The 9,349-nt window shown below is 46.9% G+C and overlaps 1 non-coding gene across 1 annotated transcript; it reads right to left on the bottom strand.

The window, feature by feature from the left end:
* Nucleotides 1-666: 666 nt before the first annotated feature.
* On the bottom strand, nucleotides 667-772 carry LOC129467165 (small nucleolar RNA U13). Its single transcript, XR_008652296.1, has one exon. It is a non-coding gene; the product is annotated as a small nucleolar RNA U13 (small nucleolar RNA).
* Between the last annotated feature and the right edge of the window lie 8,577 nt (nucleotides 773-9,349).

The raw sequence follows: 9,349 nt of genomic DNA, 5'->3' as shown, positions 1-9,349 counted from the left end.
GGGGCGGTGCCTCACGCCTGTAATCTCAGCACTTTGGGAGGCCGAGGTGGGCGGATCACGAGGTCAGGAGTTTGAGACCAGCCTGGCCAACATAGTGAAACCCAGTCTCTACTAAAAATACAAAAAATTACCTGGGCGTGGTGGTGGACACCTGTAATCCCAGCTACTCAGGAGGCTGAGGCAGGAGAATCACTTGAACCTGGGAGGAGGAGGTTGCAGTGAGCCAAGATCGCGACATTGCACTCCAGGCAGGGTGACGGTGCTAGACTCTGTCTCAAAAAAAAAAAAAAGTGCCTGCTCTCCTTTTTCTCTTCCTCTTCCTCTTCCTCTCCTTCTCCTTTTCTTCTCCTCTTTCTTCTTATCATCGTCATCGTCAGACAGGTAATGTGCCAACGCTGTAAAAAGGTGGCACATCTCCGCCGGGCGTGGTGGCTCACGCTTGTAATCCCAGCACTTTGGGAGGCCAAGGCGGGCGGATCACGAGGTCAGGAGATCGAGACCACGGTGAAACGTCGTCTCTACTAAAAAAATACAAAAAAAAATTAGCGGGGCGTGGTGGCGGGCACCTGTAGTCCCAGCTACTCGGAGAGGCTGAGGCAGGAGAATGGCGTGAACCCGGGAGGCGGAGCTTGCAGTGAGCCGAGATTGCGCCACTGCACTCCAGCCTGTGCGACAGAGCAAGACTCCGTCTCAAAAAAAAAAAAAAAAAAGTGGCACATCTCATACTTATGCGTGAACACCCAATCATCATGTGTATGACCCACAAAAGGATCGTGCATGCTATTATTATTGCTATTACTAGACATTTTCACTTTTTTGATAATATTATTATTATTATTATTCCAGACGGAGTCTCGCTCTGTCGCCCAGGCTAGACTGCAGTGGCGCTATCTTGGTTTACTGCAAGCTCCGCCTCCTGGGTTCACGCCATTCTCCTGCCTCAGCCTCCTGAGTAGCTGGGACTACAGGCGCCGCCACCACGCCCGGCTAATTTTTTTTGTATTTTTAGTAGAGACGGGGTTTCACCGTGTTAGCCAGGATGGTCTTGATCTCCTGACCTCGTGATCCGCCTGCCTTGGCCTCCCAAGGTGCTGGGATTACAGGCGTGAGCCACCGTGCCTGGCCAATGTTATTATATCATATTATTGATGTTTTCTTGGCACTTTTTCCATTTTCTTTTCTTTTTTGAGACAGGTTTTCACTCTGTCGCACAGGTTTGAGTGCAGTGGCATGATCACAGCTCACTGCAGCCTCAAACTCCTGGGCTCAAGCAATCCTCCTGCCACAGCCTCCTGAGTATCTAGGACTACAGGAGTGTGCCATCATGCCTGGCTGATTTAAAAATTTTTTTGTATAGACAGAGTCATGTTATGTTGCCCATGCTGCTCCCAAAGTCCTGGCTTTCAGTGATCCTCCCACCTTGGCCTCCCAAAGCACCATCTTCTTTTTTATTAAAAAATATGGCTGGGTGAGGTGACTCACGCCTGTAATCACAGCACTTTGGGAGGCCAAGGCAGGTGGATTGCTTGAGCCCAGGAGTTTGAGACCAGCCTGGACAACATGGTGAAACCCCGTTTCCACACATACACAAAAATCCCCAAAAATTAGCTGGGTGGGGTGATGCACGCCTGCAGTCCCAGCTTCTCAGGAAGCCGAGGTGGGAGGATCTCTTTGAGCCCTGGAGGCGAAGGCTGCAGTGAGCCAAGATTGTGCCACTGCACTTCGGCCTGGATGACAGAGTGAGACTCTGTCTCTTTAAAAACAAACAAACAAAAAACGGACATGGTGGTTCACGCCTGTAATCCCAGCACTTTGGCAGGCCGAAGGGGGCAGATCACCTGGGGTCAGGAGTTTGAGACCAGCCTGGCCAACGTGGTGAATCCCCGTCTCTACTAAAAATACAAAAAATTAGCCAGGTGTGCTGACATGCGCCTGTAGTCCCAGCTACTCGGGAGGCTGAGGCAGGAGAATCACTTGAACCTGGGAGGTGGAGGTTGCAGTATGCCAGCCTGGGTGACAAGGGCAAAACTCCATCACACACACACACACACAAAAAAAGTGGTTCATGCCTATAATCCCAACACTTGGGGAAGTAGAGGCAGGAGGATACCTTGAGCCCAGAAGTTTGATATCAGCCTAGGCAAGATAGGAAAATCCTTTCTCTATTAGAAAACAAACAAACAAACAAATAAAACTTTACTTGCCTCTTTTTGTTTGTTTTGTGAGACGGAGTCCCAGTTGCTCAGGAGGCTGAGGCACAAGGATCAGTTGAACCCGGGAGGTGGAGGTTGCAGTAAGCCTAGATCGCACCACTGCACTCCAGCCTGGGCGACAGAGTGAGACTCCATTTCAAAACAACAACAACAATGAAGACAAAAAAACAAAACAAAAACAAAGAGTGTCCTTTGTGAAGCTGTGAAAAGTATTAATTTTGTTAAATCTCAACCCTTGAGTGAACATCTTTTGAAAATTCTGTCTAACAAAATGGGAAGTATTCGTAAAGTGCCTTTGCTCCCTACCAAAGTCTGGTTGTTTGGAAGAAAAGCACTTGTGTTATTTAGACACAAGCTGAACTAGCCAATTTTTTTTCAGTGAACGCAGTTTTTACTTGAAAGTATAATGAACTATGTTTATTGAGTCTTGAGTATTTGGCAGACAGTTTTACAAAAATAAAGTAAGGCTGTCGCTTCAAGGAAAACAACTTAACATTATTTGTTGGCAATGAAAGTTAGAACTTTCAAGCGAAATAGAATTTTGTACCTGCCACCCAAGCTTGACCGTTTCCCAATACTTAAAGACTTTTCTGATGAGACTGGTGGTGATATTAATGAATGTTATTTTAAAAACGTTGTATAGTGAAATGTGGCAACATTTGGAAGCTCTGCATAGCTCAGTGAACCAATGTATTCCGAATGACCAATTCGTTGATGATACAAAATCATGCATGGGTAAAAAAATCCAATCAAAGTGCAAGATAGATTTTCATATAACCCAGAGTGGAAAAGGCTTATTGATATGGTTTCAGATTTTACATTGCAGCTAACGTTTAAGAAGCAAATATTTCAACATTGGGCAACATTGGGAGATGCTGTCTCTACAATTTTTTTTTTGTTTTTCAATTTAGCCAGGCGTGATGGCACCTCCTTGTAGTCCCAAGTACTCAGGAGGCTGAGGTGGAAGGATTGCTTGAGCTCAGGAGGTCAAGGCTGCAGTGAGCTATGATTGTGCCACTGCACTCTGCACTCCAGCCTGGGTGTCAGAGCAAGACCCTGTCTCAAGAGAAAAGAAAGAGAAAGAAAGAAAGAAAGAGAAAGAAAGAAAGAAAGAGAGCGAGAGAGAGAGAGAGAAAGAAAGAACTGTTTATTGAGTGTGGTGTAATAAACAAAAGGCAACTAAATCCTGCATCATACAGTTCTTGTTTTTTGTTTTTTTAGACATGGAGTCTCACTACGTTGCCTAGGCTGGCCTCAAACTCCTGGGCTCAAGTGATCCTACTGCTTCGGCCTCTTGAGCAGCTTGGACTACAGGTACAGTGGCTCAGAATTCTTCATATAGTTTAGCCAAAATAACTTATCACAAATATATTGAATGGAGGCCGGGGGTGGTGGCTCATGCCTATAATCCCAGTGATTTGGGAGGCTGAGGTGGGTGGATCACTTGAGCCCAGGAGTTCAAGACCAGCCTGAGCAACATGGTAAAACCCCATCTCTACAAAAAATACAAAGAAATTAGCCAGGTGTGGTGGTGCACACCTGTAGTCCTAGCTACTCAGGGGGCTAGGTGGGAGGATCACTTGAACCTGGGAGGTTGAGGCTGCAGTGAGCCATAATGGCACTAGTGCACTCCAGCCTAGAGGACAGAGTGAGACTCCATCTCAAAAATAAACGGGCTGGACATGGTGGCCCGCGCCTGTAATCCCAGCACTTTGGGAGGCCGAGGCAGGTGGATCACGAAGTCAAGATAGCGAGACCATCCTGACCAACATGATGAAACCCCATCTCTACTAAAAATACAAAAATTAGCTGGGTGTGGTGGCGTGCGCCTGTAGTCCCAGCTACTTGGGAGGCTGAGGCAAGAGAATTGCTTAAACCCGGGAGATGGAGGTTGCAGTGAGCTGAGACCACACCACTGCACTCCAGCCTGGTGACAGAGTGAGATTCCGTCTCAAAAACAAACAAACAAACAAACAAAAAAACTAACAAAAAACCCAGAAAAGCAAATATATTGAATGGAGAACTAATATGAGAGTCCAGCTGTTTTTTATTATTAACTCACACACTAAAGAGATTTGCAAAAGTTTAAAACAATGCCTCTTCTCACTATTTTTTGTTTTAGAAAATACAATAGTTTTAAAATATGTATGTATGTTAAAATTAGTGGTCTTATTATTATTTAACATGAATTTATAAGTATATATTTACAGTTTTTCTGCTTTAATTTCTTCTCTTCTTTTTTTTTTGAAACAGGGTTTCTGTCACCCAGACAAGTGCAGTAGCGAAATCATAGCTCACTGCAGCCCAGAACTCCTGGGCTCAAGTGATCCTTCCTTCTCAGCCTACTGAGTAGCTGGAACCACAGGTGTGTGCTACCACACCTGGCTAATTAAAAAAAAAAATTTGGCCGGGCATGGTGGCTCATGCCTGTAATCTCAGCACTTTGGGAGGTCAAGGTAGGCGGATCACCTGAGGTCAGGAGTTCAAGACCAGCCTGGCCAATGGTGAAACCTTGTTTCTAACAAAAATACAAAAATTAGCCAGGCATGGTGGTGTGTGCCTGTAATCCCAGCTACTCAGGAGGCTGAGGCAGGAGAATCACCTGAACCCAGGAGGTGGAAGTTGCAGTGGGCTGAGATTACACCGTGGCACTCCAGCCTGGGCAACAGAGTGATACTCCATCTCAAAAAAAAAATTTTTTTTGTTTTTGTAGAGATTCAGTCTTGCTTTGTTGCCCAGGCTGGTCTCAAACTCCTGGGCTCAAGTGATCCTCCCACCTCGGCCTCCCAAACTACCAGGATTACGGGTGTGAGCCACCGTGTCCGGCCTCAATTTCTAATATGGTAAATATCAATGGATATTAACCCACAAGGCTGGGCATGGTGTCTTACACCCGTAATCCTGGCACTTTGGGAGGCTGAAGTGGGTGAATCACTTGAGGTCAGGAGTTCGAGACCAGCCTGGGCAACATGGTGAAACCCCATCTCTACTGAAAAAAATACAAAAATTAGCCAGGAGTGGTAGCACATGCTAGTAATCCCAGCTACTTGGGAGGCTGAGGCATGAGAATCGCTTGAACCCAGGAGGCAGAGGTTGCAGTGAGCTGAGATTGTGCCACTGCCCTCCAGCCTGGGTGAGAGTGAGACTCTGTCTCAAAAAAAAAAAAAAGAAAAGAAAAGATATTAACCCACAAAAACTAATGTCCTTTGTAGTTCCCAATAATTTTTTTTTTTTTTTTTAGATGGAGTTTTGCTCTTGTTGCCCAGGCTGGAGTGCAATGACACGATCTCAGCTCACTGCAACCTCCGCCTCCCAAGTTCAAGCGATTCTCCTGCCTCAGCCTCCCGAATAGCTGGGATTACAGGCACCCACCACCACACCTGGCTTATTTTGTATTTTTAGTAGAGACAGGGTTTCTCCATGTTGGTCAGGCTGGTCTCAAACTCCCGACCTCAGGTGATCCGCCCACCTAGGCCTCCCAAAATGCTGGGATTACAGGCTTGAGCCACCATGTCCGGCTGATAATTTTTAAGTATGTAAAGGAGTCCTGGGACTCAGAAGTTTGAGAACCATTGCTTTAAAGCCCCTAAATGACCCTCCCTATTACAACCGTTTCCCTCCCCCACCAGTAACTACTATCCAGGGTTTTAAATATTGCCTTTCTTTTTCCTCTAGTTTACCATACATATTCTATATATGTATGGACACATTGGTGTCTGCCAATCAAGTTTTATTGATGGCATGGTTGCATGAGCTCAGTTTCCCCCATATAATATTGTTCATGAAGCCCCTACTCAGAGGATTAGCATTAGTCCAGTCCTTATTTTTGTTGTTGCCTTTGGGACACTTCTCATTCATGTAATCAAAAGACCTTGGTACATTAAAGTTCCAGTCCATCAAAGTTTTGTTAGTTGTGGTTGTGACACTCTGCCAGAGTCAGCTAAAACAGGCCATTTCCACCTCCCTGCCATGCAGAGGGTGCCAGATCCTCAGTAAGCCTGAGCTTGCATTCTGCTGGTGTGCTGGTGTACACTGTGGTATTGGGAATGCTGGTGTAGTTTACTACTTGCAGGACAAGAAGGTCACTCTGGTCAGCAGCAAAATGAGGTCTAGGATGGCAGATCCAGCGCTGCTTCAGGTTAACCTTTGTGGCCACAGTTTGGGAGAGCCTAACAAAAGTGTTTTTGTTTCCAGGCCTCTGCTGCCATTTTCTTGTGAAAAAAGCAGATGGACAGGTTAGTGCCCCACCCTCCATCCTCTGGGGTCTCATGCATTCCCTACCTATCAGATGGGCTTGGCCTGGGTTAGTGTAGCAGCTCCATCTGTCTGTCTCTTCCTGAGGCTGTTAACCTCTATGGGCACCCACTGCCCTTGTTGCTTGACTCAGACCTTTCTGCCTCAGTTGTCCAGTCCAGGAAGGGAGGTCACATCCTATACAAACTTGACATGTTGCTCACCTGAATGGAAGAATCAGGCATCCCCAGCACAGCTTGAGGGACCTAGCACCCTGGTATTTCTGGGTCCCATTCTCCACTCCAGTGGGATCACATAGAGTGGAGTCACTCAGTGAAGCCTCACCTCCAGATTAGAGTTGGGGTGCCTTCTCTGGGCTAATATAGCAGCCTGAATTGCAAACCACTCCCAAGGTGTGCACTCTAAAGGGAAAAAGGGAAAAGAATGTCTGGGAACACTAAGATTGGGATTTCAAAGGTGCAGCCTAGCGGGTGGCTGCCTGGTCCACCAACACCCCTGCTGAGCTCAGTGTCTCTCAACATGCACCGTGGTGCTGTTTCCCTTGCACTGGAGTGCAGAGTTTAGTGTCAATACTGCCCTAGTCGGACAGGGGTGCCATCCCATTAGCAGGCCATCTTGATGTCTTTCTTCAGTTGTTGTGTGAGCTGGGTGTTTCATTATTAAAAGTTTTCATTCAGAGGATGATGAGGTGTATGTATTTCATGAGAGAGTGCTCACTGGCAAGTTGCTTGGTCGGTGAAGCATGTTTCTTGGTCACAGTAAAGTCCCATGGGTCATCCAAAAACATGACACAAGTTCCTCTCAAGGGTGGAGGGTGGTCATGTTAGACCCAGCATCCACGTGAGTGATGTATATTTGTCTCTTTCAGGCAGCAAGTTCTTGTCCCTACACAGGGGTTCCTTTAACAGTCCAGTCTCCTAGTTGCCATTCTCCTGACCAGGTGGCTGGGCTGTTGGCAATGGCCCTTGAGTCAGTGAAAATGAATGGATGGCTGCTGCAGCCTGGTGGATCCCGTCTGCTTGTTGTTTCACAGAGCCATCAGTAAAACATGCCACGCCAGCACTAGGCATGTCTCTGAGGTCTGAGTCTTGGGCTACAGATAGATAGCCACAGAAGGAGCCAAAGCATCCCTTACAGGTCACTTGGTCCCTTGTGGCAAGCTGGCCATTTGCCCATGAAGCTTACTGGTCCTTTGAGGTCCTGGCTGGGCCCTATCTTGAATGTACCATTTCCATTTGATAATTGCACTCTGTTGAGCCTATCCAGTTTTCTTGGTGGGATTTCTAAGCACCCAAGTGAGAACTGGCAGTTCAGGTCACAGCATCAACATGTGGCACTCCAGCTGTAAGATGCTGTTTCCACCAGGGCCCAGAAGCAAGTACGGAGTTGCCATTTAAAATGGTTATGTTTCATGCTGCTTCAAGCAAGTTACATGTCCAAAATCTGAGAGGCTGGGGCACCCCAGTGGCAGTTTGTTGTTGCCACAGATGCTAATCAGTGTGTATGGAGGTTGGGATACCTGAGATACCTGAAATTCCATCAGACTAGCAGGCATTGCCTTTAAAGGTTTTAATATGCAGCACTGCTTTTGCTGAATGACCCATTGGGGCTTGGGTAGCTGGGTGGCAGGTAGGAGTGAATTTGCCCCACTGTTATAGCTCGAATTTTCCGGTGTGAGGGGGCATACCCCCTCAGGCAGCAGCCAAAATGTCAACGTCTATAATGCACTCAGTGGTAGGAACTATCGGCGTCAGCACCTGAAATGTCCCAGAGGGCCCCATTCACAAGCAAGTAAGCACCACAAGCAGATAAACACTGTGGGTCACTGTGTTCATCCCAAAACTTCTCGCTGTCATCAGTTTAATTTTTTCTTCTATGGGAACATGGAAACATTGTTGTGTGGGCCCCAGTATTCAAGAGCCTCAGAAAAGTCTGAACTCCCCATCTTTCCCCCCTTTTATCTTGACAGGGATATAGGGCTATTGGCCTCCAGTGGGGACCTGGAGACCTTGCCCCCACTCCCAACTGCACCATTCAGCCTGAGACATCTGGGTTTGTAATGTCCCTTTATCGAACAGACACACCAACTAGGCTGCATAAGACTTCCCCGGCGTTTCTCCATGTCTGACCTTTAGATAGTGAGTTTCGCTTTCTGTGAAGGACCACTGCTTCCCCTTGGATGCCTCAGGGGCCACCTGAGTACCTCTTTCTTGTACCCAGTCAAGTACCTCAGGGTCCATCTGAGTAGCCACTTCTCAAACTCTCTGGCCCCGGGGAATGAGGGATCACATAAGTGCTCAAAAATCAGAGGATCTTGCATTATGTTTCCCTATTGCCACTGAAAGGAAAATCTTGGGGCCCCAAAATTACTAAGCTAAGGGAAAAGTCAAGCTGGGAACTGCTCAGGACAAACCTGCCTCTCATTCTATTCAAAGTCACCCCTCTGCTTGCTGAGATAGATGCATATTCTGATTGTCTCCTTTGGAAAGGCTCATCAGAAACTCAAAGAATGCAACAATTTGTCTCTCACCTACCGTGACCTGGAAGCCCCCTCCTTGCTTCGATTTGTCCCACCTTTCTGGACAGAACCAATGTACTTCTTACATATATTTATTGATATCTCATGTCTCCCTGAAATGTATAAAGCCAAGCTGTGCCCTGACCACCTTGGGTACGTGTCGTCAGGACCTCCTGAGACGGTGTCATGGGCACGCATTTTTTACTTTGGCAAATAAACCTCCTAAAATGATTGACACTTGTTTCGTCATTTTTCTTGATTGACACGACATTGCTGTCTCTTTGCCTCAATCCATGAAGCCAGATCACTCACATCTGTGGGGCTGGGGCAGGGTTAGCAGTCTATATCCTGCTTATCACTCTTC

The sequence above is a fragment of the Symphalangus syndactylus genome, chromosome 17 (genome assembly GCF_028878055.3).
Source record: "Symphalangus syndactylus isolate Jambi chromosome 17, NHGRI_mSymSyn1-v2.1_pri, whole genome shotgun sequence".
Taxonomy (NCBI): domain Eukaryota; kingdom Metazoa; phylum Chordata; class Mammalia; order Primates; family Hylobatidae; genus Symphalangus; species Symphalangus syndactylus.
This window is presented reverse-complemented; position numbering and strand designations above follow the sequence as displayed.